This window comes from Caretta caretta, chromosome 3 (genome assembly GCF_965140235.1).
Source record: "Caretta caretta isolate rCarCar2 chromosome 3, rCarCar1.hap1, whole genome shotgun sequence".
NCBI lineage: Eukaryota > Metazoa > Chordata > Testudines > Cheloniidae > Caretta > Caretta caretta.
Window position 1 is genome coordinate 195,520,369 of NC_134208.1, and position 17,830 is coordinate 195,538,198.

The 17,830-nt window shown below is 45.8% G+C and overlaps 1 long non-coding RNA gene across 1 annotated transcript; it reads left to right on the forward strand.

Annotated features, from left to right (window-relative positions):
• The first annotated feature begins 5,407 nt into the window (after positions 1-5,407).
• On the forward strand, positions 5,408-10,841 carry LOC125633430 (uncharacterized). Its single transcript, XR_007355600.2, has 3 exons — positions 5,408-5,494; positions 8,880-9,336; positions 10,302-10,841. It is a non-coding gene; the product is annotated as an uncharacterized LOC125633430 (long non-coding RNA).
• Positions 10,842-17,830: the final 6,989 nt, after the last annotated feature.

Here is a 17,830-nt window from a genome sequence, read left to right on the forward strand (position 1 = left end):
TGTCCTACTACATAAAGAATTACTACTAACGATTAAAAAGACCCTCCAGTGTAATCCTGTCCACATCGATCCACCTTCTTTTCAGTCTTTTTATGTTCTCACACGCAGTGGAAAAAATTCTGATTAAACACACGCATGCACCTGCACATTGTCAGATGGCAAAAGCACACAGTAGCTTTGCAAATATCACTTGATTGCCCAAACTCCAACTCAATATAAACTTGACAGACAGGGCTGGTTTGATCTAGGGTGAATATTTAACTTTATTCCCAAAAGCCAGGCAGTTTTACCAGGGAGAAAATGACACAATAAAAACTCTAAGGGTGTGATTCTCATTTACAAGAAGGCCCTTTTCCAGTGCTTTGGCACAGTAAAGGGGACTTGAGGTGGGTGTAGATTACAGTCACAAAGCAGCTTAAATTTCCTTTTACACTGCCAGAATGGTGCAAAGGGGCCTTAGGGTAAATGAGAATCAGGCTTTAGGAGAGTACTGAAAAGCAAAGTAGACAAGACTGTTCCCCTGTGTAGAAAAGCCAGTGCAGGGAACAGAGTCCTCGTCTGTGGGGTCTTCAAGGAGTGTTCTTTGGGGGGCAAGGAAAGGGGACAGTAGGAAGGAAGAGGAACAAGCAGGAGGTATAGTCCCCCCTGAACAGGGAAACATACCATAGTAAGAGATAGGAGATGTGAGTCTCTCAATAATGCTGGGTATGCGGTATCCAGCATGTGGTGGGTATCGAGTGCTGGGCTTAGTCTTTTCAAAACAAGCTGGTCTTAAAGGCAATGTAGTTAGCTCTCTTAAGCTGCATGGCAGGACATCCTCAAGCTCTGGATGGAGAGGGGAGGAGAGAGAAAGATACAGAGGAACAACTTCAAATGATGCTGGAACCATTTGAGTTTTAATAATTTGAATGAAGAGCTCACGTGTGTGTCAAAAGTGGAGAGTGTCGATTTCTTCTTCGGTTGTATGAGTGTTTGATAATGTGCACTCCCAGTGGCGGGATGTTACGATTGCATTTAGTTTCCTAGAGGTTGTACTTTATCTGATATTCTTGTTTTTTAGTTAGACTCACTTTAGCAAATACAGAAGAGGGCCATTATCATAAAAGGAAAAACTAGCAGACCCTGAGCTGGCATATGTCAGCTACGCTCTATTACAGTCAGTAGAGTTATGTTGAATTACACTAGCTAAGGAGCTGGCTCTAAGCATCCAAATTAATACCCAAGCTAAATATAACTTGGAAAAGTGTAGTATCAGCCTGATTTGCATAAAATGAATAGAACATTCAGTAAAAAGCCACCTTATGGAGAACAATAGTATGAACTGTTTTAAAACTATTTAGTGTTGACTTAGTACAGTGGTTTTCAATTTGTGGTCAACCCAAGGGTCCGCGGACTATGTCTAAGGGGTCCGTGGAAGTTTGTTGTTACCATAGAATAGTGTTTTTTAACCTGTGATCTGTGAACACCCTGGGGGTCCACTGACTACGTCTAAGATTCCAAAGGGTCTGCACCTCTATTGGAAATTTTTTAGGAGTCCACAAATGAAAAAAGGTTGAAAACCATTGACTTAGTAGATGTAAGTAGCAAACACAATATTTATTCTTACATATTTTATCCCTGACTCTGGTACGCGGTAAAGCAGGCGTGTGTACTGTGCATCCCTAGGAGCAACCCACACATGTAGTACCTCCAGGCTTATTCTGTAGAACAAAGCCCATCCTACATCACATGATGGCCTGTGTAGTACTCCCTTAAGTACTCTCTCTTGCACTCATGGCCAGCTCCAGGGGTGGAAGAGACAGTGGGCATGTGAGGGATTGAGAGCGGGTGGATCAAATGGCCATGCAGGCATCTTGAGAAGGTGGCCAGCTCTCAGCTGTTGGAAGCCACTAGCCAATGCAGGAGGAACAGTGGCAGGTCAGCAAATGACATATGCCAACTCCTCTTTCTCCCTTGCCAGACGTTGGTCCAGCAATGTGACCACTGGACAGAAGATCACAGAGACAGCTGGACTCCGGGGTTATGCAGGCATCCAATCATGTCCGTGTGTGTTTTGTTCCACTTCCCAGCTGCAATTCTGTGCTATGATGCATTGCTATATCTATGACATGGAGCTTTGGCAGCCTGTACGTCATGTGTGTAGGGGTAAGGGTTGCCTTGGGGGCTTTTTCTGCTTATCTTAGTCAAGCTATGCATATCACTGATGATTGACCTTGTTTTGGCAGACTCATTGCCAGTATCATCAATTTGTGAAGAAGGGATTGGTAAGCAGCCTTTACTGCAGGAGGGATGGATAATTGGCTCAATGAGCAAGATCCCACATACCTCCACTTCAGATAGATCCTTGATCCCTGCCTTAGAGAGGTAGGCACACACCAGCACTTGGTAGAGGTACAGAAAGTGATTCTTCCTTTATTTCCTTGCCCAGGGTTCCCTCTGTACTAAGGAGTAACTCTCTTTGTGCAAACACAGGTAACTTGGCTCCATTCGGGTATAGGCTTATAAAGTGGCTCAGCACTATAAAGACTCAACTGCTGTCCTTAGTCTCTGTCCAAACATGACAAACATTGCCCCAATGCCAGTGTGTTTTTACTGTTTATTGTCTTTTAAGGAATGAAAGTTATATGCAGGATGAATCACTTTAATGGGAGATACGAAAATCTGTGTGCATGGATGAAGAAGGGCAAACAATTGTTCATTGCCTTCCCTTGGCACAGGAACAGAGCTAAATATGGGGGAAAGTCAAAACACTGATACGAAAGTCAGGTGTAACATGAATGCAGCACAATGTCAAAGTAACCGATGAACCATTGGAAGGCAATAGATAATTACAACAAAATGTCACATGGGCGTTAATGTCACTCTGCCTCGCTTTCCACTGCAATGTTTAGGTCATAGTAAACAAACTGCCACTTTCATTTTCAAACCATGTAAACTTGCTGACAAACTCCCGGGAGTGCGACTTGGCAGGTTTGGACACACGCAGAGGATAAACCAAGGGTACCTGGTGAGGGCAGCATGGCAAGAGAGAGTGGTAGGGAAGAGACCCTAAGGAACACTGAGGAAGTGAGGGATGAATTGCAAAGAAGGTGGTAAGTAGGTGGACCTTAGTGCTGCCTTGGACAAATGAAGGTGGCAGATGCATTTGGACAAAGACCTGACCCCAGTTGATGTGATAAGGGGAAGAAGATGAACTAAACACTATTCGTTCTTCACACAGCTATAGCAGTCAGGATTATGGGCCCAGTCCTGCTGCTGTTGAAGTCAATGGGTAATATATTCAAATAGGCCTAAGTAACTTAGAACCCAGAACCCCCCTGCAGTGCAGCCACCAGCCCCCAGGAGCACTGGGAGGGCAGGCGGCGTGGCCCTGGCCCCGGCCCCAGCCCTAGGTGGGGTGAACACTGTGGGACTGGAGCCACATGCAGAGCGGGAAGCAGGAGAGGGGACTGGAGGTGGAATGTGGGCTGGGCCATGCCTGGCTATTTGGGGAGGCACAGTGTATGGTACCCACCGCCCATGACCAGTATGTAGATCTGGATGGGGGAGGAGGGAAACAACACAGACTAGAGCACTGGTTTGCAACCTTTCCAGACTACAGAACCCCTTTCAGGAGTCTGATTTGTCTTGTGTACCCCAAGTTTCACCTTACTTAAAAACTACTTGCTTACAAAATCAGACATAAAAATACAGACATGTCACAGCACACCATTACTGAAAAATTGCTTATTTCTCATTTTTCCATATAATTATAAAATCAATCAATTGGAATATAAATATTGTACTTACATTTCAGTGTCTAGTATATCGAGCAGTATAAACAAGTCATTGTCTGTTAAATTATGGTTAGTACTGACTTTGCTAGTGCATTTTTAGATAGCCTGTTATAAAACTAGGCAAATACCTAGATGAGTTGATGTAGCCCCTGGAAGACCTCTGAGTACCCCAGGAATATGCATACCCCTGGCTGAGACCCACTGGACTAAATTACACACTATTGCATATTGTTATTTCAGGTAAATGCTATTTGGTTAAGGATTTCACTGAATGGCCTAGATTGGGGCCAAATTTTAAATTGGTACCGACATGGGTATACAAGGATAAAAGGAGCATTCCCCACTATCATACCTCTCCCACCCTCTACTGTAGCCAGGAATGGTTGCAGGCTCTGGTAAGCATAGATACTGCCCTCTGCTCGTACGCCCTGGGATGCCAACCACCCCAAGGTGGGCATGAAGTTCTGAAGTGGAGGCAAAGCCATAGAATGTTAGGGTTAAAGGGGACCACAGGGGTCATCTAGTCTAATCCCCTGCCAAGATGCAGGACTTGTTGTATCTAAACTGTCCAAGACAGATGGCTCTCCAGCCTCCTTTTGAAAACCTGCAGTGAAGAAGTTTCCACAACCTCCCGAGGCATCTGTTCCATTGTCCTACTGTTGTTAGAGTTAGAAAGTTTGTCCTGAGATTTAATCCAAATCTGCTGTGCTGTAGTTTGAACCCATGGCTTCTTGTCCTGCCCTCTGTGGCAAGAGAGAACAACTTTTCTCCATCTTTTTTATGGCAGCCTTTCAAGTATCTGAAGACTGCTATCATTCCCCCACCCCCCACCTTAATCTCCTCTTTTTCCAAACTAAACATACCCAGTTCCTTCAGCCTTTGCTCATATGGCTTGCATTCCATCCCTTTGATCATGTTTGTCTCTGGATCCTTTCCAGTTTCTCTACATCCTTTCTATACATTGGTGACCAAAATTGGATACAGTGCTCCAGCTGAGGTCTAACCAGCACCTAGCAGAGCAGTACTATCATCTCCCATGACTTGCATGCTATGCCTCTCTTAATGCAACCTGACATTGCATTTGTCTTTTTTTGCAACAGTACTGCATTCCTGACTCATGTTGAGGGTATAATCCACCACAACTCCCAGATCCTTCTCAGCAGTGCAGCTGCCAAGCCAGTTTCCCCCCATTTTGTATTTGATTTTTCTTCTTTAAGTGTAGCACCTTACATTTGTCTTTGTTGAATTTCATTTTGTTATCTATAGCCCAGTTCTCCAATTTATCAAGATCCCTCTGAATTTTAGCTCTATCCCCCAAAGTATTGGCAGCCCCACCTAGCTCTGCGTCATCTGCAAGCTTGATCAGCGTGCTCTCTATTCCTACATCCCGGTCATTAATAAAGATGTTAAACAACACTGGACCCAAAACGGATCCCTGTGGAACCCCACTTGAGACCGCCCTCTAATCCGACATCATTCCATTAACAATTACTCTTTGTTTGCGGTTGTTTAACCGATTATGTATCCACTTAATGGTAGTTCTGTTGAGCCTGCTTTTCTCCAGATTACTTATCAGACTGTCATGACCCCATTCCCTCACTTCAACACCAAGCAACTCCTGCCAGAGCCCTGAGAGATTACGACTGGAACTGCTTGAATTCAACATGACTGAGTTCAAAGCAGTGTTCGGGGAGAAGAGACCTCCCTAAATCCTGAGGGTGAGTGGGAAAGAAACGTCGTTCTCTCCAGAGCACTTTTCTCACTTCCTGTTGAAAACAAGGGTGACTGGCTATCAGTGGGCCTGACCTTTCAATCATTTTGGAAAGTTGCAACGACAGTAATTGTAACTGCATTGATTTGCTTTTTAAAAAATGTAATCAGAAATGAGTTGTTCCTAAATGACCGACAATGCACAGTTATCATTGCCCATTGAAGGAAACTGGTCTATCGCTGCTAGAGAGCAGTGTGAAATGACACAAAAGCTGACCTCCAGCTATATATACTCCATATAGGGTCAAATTCTGCTCTGAGTTAACCAGGGTCAATCTGGAGTAACTCTACTGAAGCTAGTGGATTTACATCAGTGTTAACAAGAGCAGAATTCGACACACTGTGTATATCTGGAAGGGGAGTTTTCCCTTTATTGCTGCAAGTTACTCTTGGCTTCAGTGCTGCACAACTTGTGTGTGTGTGTAATTGCGTGTGTGTTTGGTTTTTCAAGGTTTCAGCTCCATTTCTAGAGTCTCCATCTTTCACAATTTGCAGAGTTCTTGCTCTGCTCACTCAGGCATGCTAAGGACCTTAGATTTATGCCTGAGGAACAGAGAGGGTGGAGGGGAAAGGAAGCTGGAAATCAGGCCCCACATTTTCAAACAGAGACTTGTGTGTGTGCCCATAATCAACCCTAAAAGCAATAAGGGAGAACAATCCCTTCTGAGTGCTGTTGGTAGAATTTAAATGCTGAAACAACAGTGCCATGGATGTGCTACTAACACTTATTGAATGAGTCCAGGAACATTATTCATGTCACTATGTATGGAAAGGGATGGGGAGGGAGGGAAAGAGAGTAAGGTTTGTGGGATTCTTAGATCCTGATTTAGGCAAGCTTCTTTATTCAGTAGAGGAGTGAAGCATGTGCTTAAATCAATAGGACTTCAGTACATATTTAGATGCTTCCCTGAATCAGGGTCTCAAGGAATGTGCTTCCCCTTGGGCACCTAGATGTCTACAATGCAGCAGTTATAGGCTCGCAAATGTAGCCAGTTGACAGGCAAGGCAGAAAAGCCCATCTTGAACAACACGTTTCTTGCAAAGGAGCTTTAGGAAAGTAGGGACTTGCAAAGCCAGCCCCCCTTTTTAGGGTGAAATAGCCACTGTATTAGAGGCACAAGAAATGCAGAGCATGGCTGCTGTACTTTGTTTCTGATGGATAAAGAGAGGCAGCAGCTGGAGCAGGCTGAAAGCTTTCTGAGAGCCGCAGGAAAAGACCCCATTATTAGAGAGCACTAAAAGCCCTTTCGTTGCTAAGGAAAGCCGAACTAAAGAACGTCAGATGGATGCCTGAAGCTGCCAACCAGAGGGTTATTAAGCCCTTTGCAAAGACCCCCCATCAACCTCTTGGCAGCGGTGATTTTGGATGGGTACTTGTGCCAGGCCCACCTATTGAAATACTTTAAAAAGGAGTCTATGGAGAGGGGGAACTTGGACTGCTGTGCGGGGCCCCATTGACAAAGCCATGCCTGGGAGCGCTAGATAAGCGCTGACATTGCAACTGGTTCTGTATGAAATGGGGGAAGCGGGGAGTGCTAAGGAAAGCTGGCTGTGCTGAAATTAGGACAGTCAGTTAATCGCAGTTAACTCACGCAATTAACTCAAAAAAATTAATTGCGATTAATCTTATTTTAATCGCACTGTTAAACAATAAAATAGCCATTGAAATTTATTACCTATTTTTGGTTGTTTTTCTACATTTTCAAATATATTGATTTAAATTACAACACAGAATATAAAGTGTATAGTACTCATTTTATATTATTTTTATTACAAATATTTGCACTGTAAAAATGGCAAACAAAAGAAATAGTATTTTTCAATTCACCTCATACAAGTACCATAATGCCATCTCTTTATCGTGAAAGTGCAATTTACAAATGTACATTTTTTTTGTTACATAAGTGCACTCTAAAACTAAAGAATAAAAACGTTAGAGCCTACAATTCCACTCAGTTCTACTTCTTATTCAGCCAATTGGTAAGAGAAACAAGTTTGTTTTCCTTTACAGGAGATAATGCTGCCGGTGTCTTATTTACAATGTCACCTGAAAGTGAGAACAGGCATTCACATAGCACTTTTGTAGCCGGTGTTGCAAGGTATTTACGTGCCAGATATGCTAAACATTCATATACCCCTTCATGCTTCGGACACCATTCCAGAGGATACGCATCCATGTTGATGATACTCATTAAAAAATAATTTGTTAATTAAATTTTGACTGAACTCCTTGGGGAGAATAGTATGGCTCCTGCTGTTTTACCCGCATTCTGCCATATATTTCATATTATAGCAGTCTCGGATGATGACTCAGCACATGTTGCTTGTTTTAAGAACACTTTCACTGCAGATTTGACAAAACGCAAAGAAGGTACCAATGTAAAATTTCTAAAAGATAGCTACAGCACTCAACCCAAGGTTTAAGAATCTAAAGTGCCTGCCAAAATCTGAAAGGGACAAGGTGTGGTGCATGCTTTCAGAAGTCAAAAGAGCAACACTCTGATGCGGAAACTACAGAACCCATACCATCAAAAAAGAAAATCAACCTTCTGCTGGTGGCATCTGACTAGAATGATGAAAATTAACATGCATCGATCTGCACTGCTTTGGATTGTTATCGAGCAGAACCTGTCATCAGCATGGAAGCATGTCCTCTGGAATGGTGGTTGAAGCATGAAGGAACATATGAATCTTTAGCGTATCTGGCATGTAAATATCTTGCAACACCGTCTACAACAGTGCCCTGTGAACGCTATTCTCACTTTCAGGTGGCATTGTAAACAAGAAGCGGGCAGCCTTATCTCCTGCCAATGTAAACAAACTTGTTTGTCTGAGCGATTGACTGAACAAGAAATAGGACTGAATGGACTTGTAGGCTCTAAAGCTTTACATTGTTTTATTTTGAATGCAATTATTTTTTGTACATAATTCTACATTTGTAAGATCAACTTTCATGATAAAGAGATTGCACTACAGTACTTATATGAGGTGAACTGAAAAAAACTATGTTTTCTTTTTACAGTGCAAATATTTGTTATAAAAATAAATATAAAGTGAGCACTGTGCAGTTTGTATTCTGTGTTGTAACTGAAATCAGTATATTTGAAAATGTAGAAAACATCCAAAAATATTTAAATAAATGGTATTCTATTATTGTTTAACAGTGCACTTAATCACGATTTATTTTTTTAATCACTTGACAGCCCTAGCTGAAATGTGTGTGTTGGGGGAGGGACGTTGGGGTGGGAAAGACAGTAGAAAATGAGATGCAATGGGGAAGCACTTTAATGCCAAAGGGCATATGACTCCTTCCCTGCTGGCTTTTGTTTTCAGTTTTCCTACTTCAGCGTGGTCTGCACAGGAGGTGGTGGATCTCGCTGCTGTGTGGGGATAAGAGTCTGTGCAGGCAGAGCTCCGATCCAGCAGAAGAAACGCTGACATCTATGCAGATCACTCGTGGAATGGGGGAGAAGGGCTACACGAGGGACACACAACAGTGCTGTGTGAAAATAAAAACTTCACCAAGCGTACCAGAAGGCAAGGGAGGCAAACAGTCGTTCTGGTGCTGAACCCCACACATGCTGGTTCTACAACAAGCTGTATGCGATTCTCGGGGGTGATGCTACCAGCACCCCCACAAGCAACGTGGACACCTCAGAGGTGGATGATATGGTGGATGAGGAAGAGGAGGGGGAGGAGAATGGGAGACAGGCGAGTGGTGGAACCATTCTCCCCTGTGGGTCACAGGGCATCATGGTGGCCGACCGTGATACCGGGGAAGGCACCTCTGGTGAGTATGCAGTTACAATGAAAGTCCAGTTAAACTTTAGTGGGCCCACACATTCGGTGGTATTGCATGTTTACTGTGAAGAAAAAGTGAGGTGCTGTGGTTCTCTGCTTACAAGAGGCCGCTCTAGCTATGCAGAGGGTGGCCCCCAGAAAAGACTGTTTACGTGGCCTAGGATAGCCCAGGAATCCTCCATGGATATCTCTAGGAACCTTTCATGGAGACACTCTGCAATCCTTTACAGAAGGTTTCTGGGCAGGGCAGTCTTATATCTTCCACCATGGTAGGACACTTTCCCATGCAACTCCTGAATTAATTCTGCTGGCATCATTGCGTACACAGCATAAGGACCAGGTCTATACCCAAATGCTTGCAGCATCTCCTTCCTTTCCGTCTCTGCTACCCTTAGGAGACTGATATCACATAGGGTTGCCTAGGGGGCACGGGGGAAGTTCTCATTAAAAGTGCTCTTACACGAAAAAGAAAAAGGGCATGTAGACCCACCCCAAGCCCCACATTCCGGATTGCCAGACCATGCGGCCATTAATGTGCCTTTACTCTGCTCAGCATGAGCCGGCAAGTAGTTTAAGTGGCTGATAGGGGACTAGGGCCCCACGTGAGAGATTCCGCAATTTGGGAGTGAAAACTTCCCCTCACCCCCACCCCGTTCCTAAACGGCTTCCTGTGGTGATATGGGGAAGGGCTATTGTTTAACTATCTACCTGTACTTCTGACATGAGCCTGCCATAAACTTCATTAAAAGTCACCCATGACCCAGAGGGGCACGCTCACCAGAGCTGGAGCAGCAAAATGGCACAGTGAATGGTTATGGATTCCGATTATGTTATGGCTTGCACCTAGTGGAATAAGGGTTGTTTTGTTGTTTTTTTTTTAATGAAAAGGGCCTTCCTAAGGAAACATTTTATTCATGTACAATGGCTCCTTTATTTTTTCCCCCTGACTGACAGCTGGAAATGTGTCCTTCGACATGTCATCCACACCTGAAAGCAGACTTTCGCTGATTAGAAGGAGAAACAGAACGCAGGAGGACAGATAATGAACACCTCCGGGACAGCTGACACAGAGCTGAGAGCATGGAGGATTTCACTGTCTGAGAAGTTAGACATGGAGAGCAGGAAAGCTTCCAATGAGCAAGAGTGTTTGGCGCAGGATGAGATGCTTTGGATTATGAGGGACCAAGCAGACATGTTGAGGCGTCTGGTTGAATTGCAGGAACAGAAACAGGAGGGTAGAGTCCCTCTGCAGACCCTGGTGGACAGCCTGCCAGCATCGCCTGGCGCAGCATCACCCTCCCCTAAGTGTTCCATGAGACATGGGTGAAAAGTCCATTGTCTCTTTCGCTTTTTGGGGGTGGGGGAGTGGGAGGGTATAAGGAACAGAAGGTGCCCGTTCACAGAGCTCTGATAACACCACATTCCAGATTATGTTACACTGCTGAAAATGTTTCTCCTATTCCAACTTTACAATCCCTTTTCCCCAAAGGGACCTTTTCCTTCTGTTCTCCCTCTTTCCTTATGTTTGTTAAATAAAGTAAATGGATTCAAGAAATAAATGTTCTTTATTGAATAGAAGCAGTGGGCTTGGGCGGGGGGTTGGCTTTACGGGGACAGTGATACAAGCCAGGTGAAGGTTTGGGAAAGCACAATGCAGACAAGCAGCTCACATTACTGTGACTCATTACTGAAACAGCTTTTCAAAGCCTCACAGATACACAGCACCCCTTGCTGTGCTCTTCTTATTGCCCTAGTGTCTGGCTGCTCAAAAATGGCTGTCATGTGATCTGTCTCAACTGCCCACCCCTGCAGAAAATCCTTTTTCCTGCCACAGATATTATGGAGCACACAGCAGGCAGCTATAACCATGGGGATGTTCTCCTCACTAAAGGTCCAACCTTGTTAGTAAACTTCTCCAGCACCCTTTCAAACAACCAAAGGCACATTCAACCACTATTCTGCACTTGCTGAGCCTATAGTTGAACTGTTCCTTACTGCTGTCTAGATGGCTGGTGTATGGCTTCATGAGCCATGGGAGCAAGGGGTAGGCTGGGTCCCCCGCGATAACTATAAGCATCTCAACGTCGTCAATGTTAATTTTGTGGTCTGGAAAGAAAGTCCCGGATTGCAGCTTTGTTAGAAACAGACCTGAGTTCCTAAAGATGTGCGCGTCATGAACCTTTCCCGACCATCCTACGTTGATGTCGATGAAACACCCCCTGTGATCCACCAGTGTTTCCAACACCATTGAAAGTATCCCTTTCAGTTTATATACTCTTTGGCAAGGCGGTCTGGTGCCAAGATGGGGATGTGCGTGCCATCTATTGCCCCACCGCAATTAGGGAACCCCATCATGGCAGAACCATCCACTGTGTCCTGCGCATTTCCCAGACACACTATCCTTCGTAGCAGAAGTCGATTAATGGCCCTGCACACTTGGAGCACAGCAGCTCCCACGATTGATTCCCCACTGACTGGTAACTGTCTGGCATTGCAAGCTTCCAAATAGCTATCACCACTCACTTCTCCACTGTCAGAGCAGCTCTCATTTTTGTGTTGCTGAACTGCAGGGCAGGGGAAAGCTCTGCACGTAGTTCCTGGAAGGTGGCCCTCGGCATCTGAAAGTTCTGCAGCCACTGTTAGTCACCTCATACCTGCAAAACGATGCAGTCCCACCAGTCAGTGCTTGTTTCACAGGACCAGAAGCGGTGCTCGACAGATTGCAGCTGCTCTGTGACTGCCATCAGCAACTGTGAATTGTTTTTTTTTCCACTGGCTTGCAGCAGCACTGCTTGCAGGAAATCGTGTGGCAGGCCCTACTTCAGCTCTGGAAATACTGCAGGAGAAGGCGCGAGGTGTTTGAGATGCTCACTGCAAGAGTGCACAGCTGAGAAGGTCCATGCTTCTGGGTTTATGGCGTATGTACAGCAGTTTTAAGGCACAAAAACCACTAGGTTGTTTGCTGTTGATATGAGAGAGGGATGCCGACGCAATGTTCCCATTCTCCCCTGCGACAGTGTTTTGGTCCTATGAGGCATTGCACAAACTTCCCAAAGCAAACTGCAGCAAGTTGCACTTTCGGATAGCTACCCACAATGCACTGCTTTGTTTATCGATGCAGATGCTGCTAGTGAGAACACACTCCATCGAGACAATGAGCATTCTCCCTAAGAAGCCAGGCACAATAGACTTCATTAATTTGGAGGCTCGAGGTCGAATTGGATAAAGTCTACTTAATTGTGTAGAGTAGACAATCCCTTAGTCTAGAGTCCTATCACCTGGACCACGCTACTTCCCATAAACTAATAACCTCATTTCTAGGACCCTGGAGAAGTCCATCCATGACAGGGAAGAGCAGCCCTGCCAAGGTATTGAATATCTGCACTCAGTCAGCCAGTTCTATATGAGTGTCGGGGCAGGGAGGGACAGAATGCATGGACTCCACCTGATTCTTGTGCTGCTCTAAATTGCACCAGGACTGTTCTTGCTCTAGGATCAGGGAAGTAGAAAAGTGGCACAGACCTGCACCAAGTGTGAACACAGAGCAGCTGAAGAAGTCTCCCATTCTTTCTGCCTTCTTTAGATTTCTTCCTGTTGAATTATTTGTTTTTCTCTCCTTCCCCCCACCCCAAAACCTTACATTGTCTATTTCTTCTACCTACTCCCTGTGACCCAGGGACCTCTGATGCCAACTGATAGAGGGCAGAATGGATGCATTAGGATTTACAGGGATCCCCTGGAACCGATGTCTACATAATAGTTAGTCAAAGGGTGGCATGTAAGAGGTCTCTATTGAGAGCCCTTGGTGGTTCCCAGCCAATGGGAACTGCGGAGCCAGTGCTGGGGGCAGGGGCAATGCGCGGAGCTTCCCTGATTGCCCCTGCACCTAAGGGCCGCAGGGACATGTTGGCTACTTCCAGGAGCTGCGTGGAGCAAGGGCAGGCAGATAGCCTACCATAGCCCCGCTGCATCTACGACCGAACTTTTAACAGCCCAGTGAGCAGTGGTGACCGAAGCCGCCAGAGTCCCTTTTTGACCAGGCATTCTGGTCGAAAACCAGATGCCTGGCAACCCTACCTCCTCCTGCCCCTGTTCCACCCCCTCCCCCGCCTCTTCCTGCCCCAGCTCCTCCCCCTCCCAGAGCCTCTTGCACGCCACTAAACAGCTGATTGTGGTGGGCAGGAGGCTCTAGGGGGGGGGGGTGAGAGGGAGGAGCTGATCTCTGCAGAGCTGTCAGTGGGTACTGAGCACTCGCTATTTTTTCCCGGTGGGTGCTCCAGCTCCTACGCAAGCAAGTGTCTTGTTAGTTAAGCCTACGGTCTAGAAGGCATTTTATGATTTTGTATTAGAAGCAACCAATTGTTTTTAATACATCTGACCACTGGCTATTAGTCAAATCTCTGTTCTTTGTTAAATAAATTCACACTTATGTTCATTAAGTGCTCTGAGTTAGGCACAGTGGCGGTCCTGAGGCGTAGCTGGGGAGCCCTGCTGCTTTGGGAACAGCGTAGGGGTAAACACTGGGAGTCTCCAGTGGCACTGGGGCTGGGCACTCCAGGGGGGATGCTCGGGGTTGGAATGTGCCTATTGTTAAGCTAGTGGAGTCAGGGAAGCTGACCCGCAGTGGGCACAGACAAGGCTCCCTCATGTGAGGGGCAGGTGACAGCAAAGGACCTCACAACCCTGGGTATCCCTGGGAAATGTTGTGTTCCTTCCTCCTCTCCTGTCCTTCCCCATTCCTATTTCCTTCCTTCCTCCTCCGCATTGTCCATCTCCCTTCTCTCCTCTGCTGCCTTAGCAGCTCCTCTGTCAGCCACGTCCCTCTCCGCTCTGATATGCTGCATGGTGAGGAAGAACTGCCACTAGATCGAATAGGACACTTCCTCCCGCCCGTGGAGCTGCTCTTGAACTGGCACACAAGGGGAGCAGGACTCAGGAGTAGAACCCCCATTAAGGTTGGCTGCAGAAGGTCATCATGGCCATAGGGCCATGAGGCCATGGCTATACAGTGATCGACACCCGTATTTCCTGCCCGAAGAGTTTAAAAATTATCAGTCTGGTCTCCCTGAAACAATTAGATTAGTTTTAAAATCATGAGATTTACAAAAAGCGGGGGGAGGACAGTATCTTATCAGCTTTCTGAGTTTTGAGCCTCTGAGGGTCAGTCAGTTCACATTTTCAAGTTTTTCCTCTACAACCCCGAGGGCTCGACTTGTACTTATATTTTAAATGGAAGCTGAATTTCTCACCTACTCGGAAGCCTCCTGGAGCTGAGGCTGCAAGACACACAGTAAATATCACGAGACACCCAGTAAAATTGCAAGAGCTAGCAGCACTGACAATGAGCCTAATCAACACAGTATTAAAACGAATGAAGCAGGTAACAGTAGTGCAAATCCAGAATCTAAAACTGGCCACTAAAATAGACACAGATGTAAAAAGTTATTAGAACCACTAGAAGAATCTAGAGGAAGAAAGAATAAAACTGAGTCTTTGAAAGCAGAGGAGAGGAGAGACATGGAAAAACAACGTCTTGGAAAAAGAGCCCAGGGTCCTGGGCTCTCTTTCTTGAGCAACTCCTCAAGCTGAAAGAACATTAAATGGCCATGCTGAGCTGCAGAAAACCATAGAAAACAAAGTACTTGCTCCTGGAATTTGGGGAAAGAGCCAATACTATAAAAGAGAAAGAATACAGAAAAATATTTAGTTCCAGTAAAAACAGAGAAGAACATTTGCTGAATATAACAGAGGGGTGCATGTTTCTATTGGCCAATAAAGAAGACGGAGAAAACCAAATGGTGAACAGAACATTTTAAGAGGTGGAGAGAAGTTAGAATTTCAGGCCTTCACCTCTGCATGTCTGTCAAACAGTAGGTGTTTACACATGTTATGAAGGCTTATGCAGAGAGCAATAGTAAGTTGCAATAAAACATCAATATCAACACAGCAGCTGTACCATCTAACGCTATCACTTGGGGAAAGAAGGGTTGGCACCTAGGTTACGGACTTACAATCTCTGGATTTCTTACAGTTTATCACACAGCTATGCGTTTGCGCATGCTCTAGGCCAGGGGTGACCAACCTGAGCCTGAGAAGGAGCCAGAATTTACCATTTACATTGCCAAAGAGCCAGTCATACATCAGCAGCCCCCCCATCCGCTTCCCCCACTCACTCCCAGCGTTTCCCACCCACCAGCAGCCCCACCGATCAGCACCTCCCCTCCCTCTCTCCCTGCACCTCCAGATCAGCTGTTCCATGGTGTGCAGGAGGCTCTGTGGGGGAGGAGCGAGGGCACTGCAGGCTCAGGGGAGGGGGCAGGAAGGGGTGGAGTGGGGGCTGTGGCAGAGCCAGGCGTTGAGCAGTGAGCACCCCCCCGGCACATTGGAAAGTTGGCGCCTGTAGCTCCAGCCCCGGAGTTGGTGCCTATACAAGGAGCCGCATATTAACTTCTGAAGAGCCCACGTGGCTCTGGAGCCACAGGTTGGCCACCTCTGCTCTAGGCAGTCATGGACCCTGCCAATGAGTCCTAGTGAGGCAAGTGGGGAGAGGGGATGAAGGCAGGCAATGAATTCTAGCTAGAGGTTTGGAATTCCAAAGCTAGGTGCGTCCCTGGAAAATGGCTGAGGAGTAAATGCAGTGTGGACATACTTCTGTGGCAAATTAATGGTCGCAGTCCAACCTTTCGTTCAGTAGTCTCACTACGGGCTTGTCTACACTTAAAATGCTTCAGCTGCACTGCCGTCGTGACTCTGGGAAGACACTACCTGTGCTGATGAGAGGGCTTCGTCCATTGGTGTAGGTACTCCACCTCCCCAAGAGGTGGTAGCTCGGTCCACAGGAGACTACTACACAGCGGGGATTAAGAAGCAATGGTTTCAAGTTGCAGTGGGGGAGGTCTAGGTTGGATATTTGTAAACACTATTTCACGAGGAGGGTGGTGAAGCACTGGAATGGGTTAGCTAGGAAAGTGGTGGAATCTCCATCCTTAGGGGTTTTTAAGGCCCGGCTTGACAAAGCCCTGCCTGGGATGATTTAGCTAGTGTTGGTCCTGCTTTGAGCAGGGGATTGGACTAGATGACCTCCCGAGGTCTCTTCCAACCCTAATATTCTATGATTCTAGGTCAGTGTAACTGTGTTGTTTGGAGGTGTGGATTTTTCACACCCTTGAGCGATGTAGTTACTCCAACCTAATTTCCTAGGGTAGACCAGGGCTTATGTCCTCTCACTCCAGATTTTCTTCTTTAGGTCACGTGATTTGGCCTGCCTCATTCTTATCACTTTTCCCTTTCTGAGACAGCTTTTTTAAAAAGCTGTGATTCTTGTCTGGGACTGACCAGGAGACAGCATCTCCGATGGGATGGATTTTCTCCATCTCTTGTCTTTGGTTTTGTTTTGCTTTTAAAATGAAAATAGAGGGGGGAGTTGTATTTATTCATTGGTGCTGGATTGTGCTCAACCTTCTACAGGCAGTGGCAATGGTGAGAGGGAGAGAAACATCCATCTCCTTGCATGACCTGCACAAGGACTGATGGTAACAAGCAGTCCTGTGAGCAGGGCCTGCTTAACCCTTGTTCCCTCCATGAAGCAAATCATCCAAAAAAGGGGTTGGGGGAAATTGTGCAATCTTGCTCTGGGTGGTTAAGGCAAAGGTCTTGGAGTCAGCAAGTCTGTGTTCCACTGTGTGATTCTAGACAAATAACTTTCAACTGTCGAGAGTCAGTTTTCTAATCTGTATACTGGCAGCAAGGATGTCACTTAGCTTCTTCACAGGAGCCTTAACATTTTTAAAGTGCTCTGAGAGCCTTGTATGAAAGGTGCTTTAGAAGTGAAAATTATTACTCATGCAAATGTAGGTAGGAGCTTTTCACAAGTTGCCAAGTGCCATATACAAACCGTTACCCAGAGAAATAAGGTGAATTTAGAATGTTGGGACGTACCAAAAATAAGTTTAGATGTAAAATGAGTCAATAAAACAGACCTTGCAAGGTGGAGAATCCCACCACAGTGGGACCATAGGGGTCAAAGGCTGCACCCATGTTCAGATTTGGCAGGTGGTAAGGGTGTAGGTACTAGAGACTACCCAAAACTGAGAGCAGAACTCAAGGCAGTCTAGAGGGAAAGACCTTACATTGAATACGTAAAGGAAGAGGAAGCTGATGCAGGTATTCAGATAATAACCAAGTCAACATGAGAAATAAGAGCAGCAAGAGATCAAACTGACCTCATGATTTTAAATAGGCTATAGAAAAGTGACTTTAGAAAAGTTTGGCCAGAGTCTTATACCCCATCCAAATGCACTCTATTGGAATTTAGTCCTTTATCACTTGTGGCAGAGCTCCAAGCTTGTCCCTGTGGGTCCCACGCAGTTTATGCTAGCTTCAGAGGCTCACTGCAACCCTCCACATAGCCCTTCTCTCTCTCTAGGGCCAGGGATACAGTCTACTGAGACCTTTTCATCATAAGCCAGCAATGGAGGCTGGTG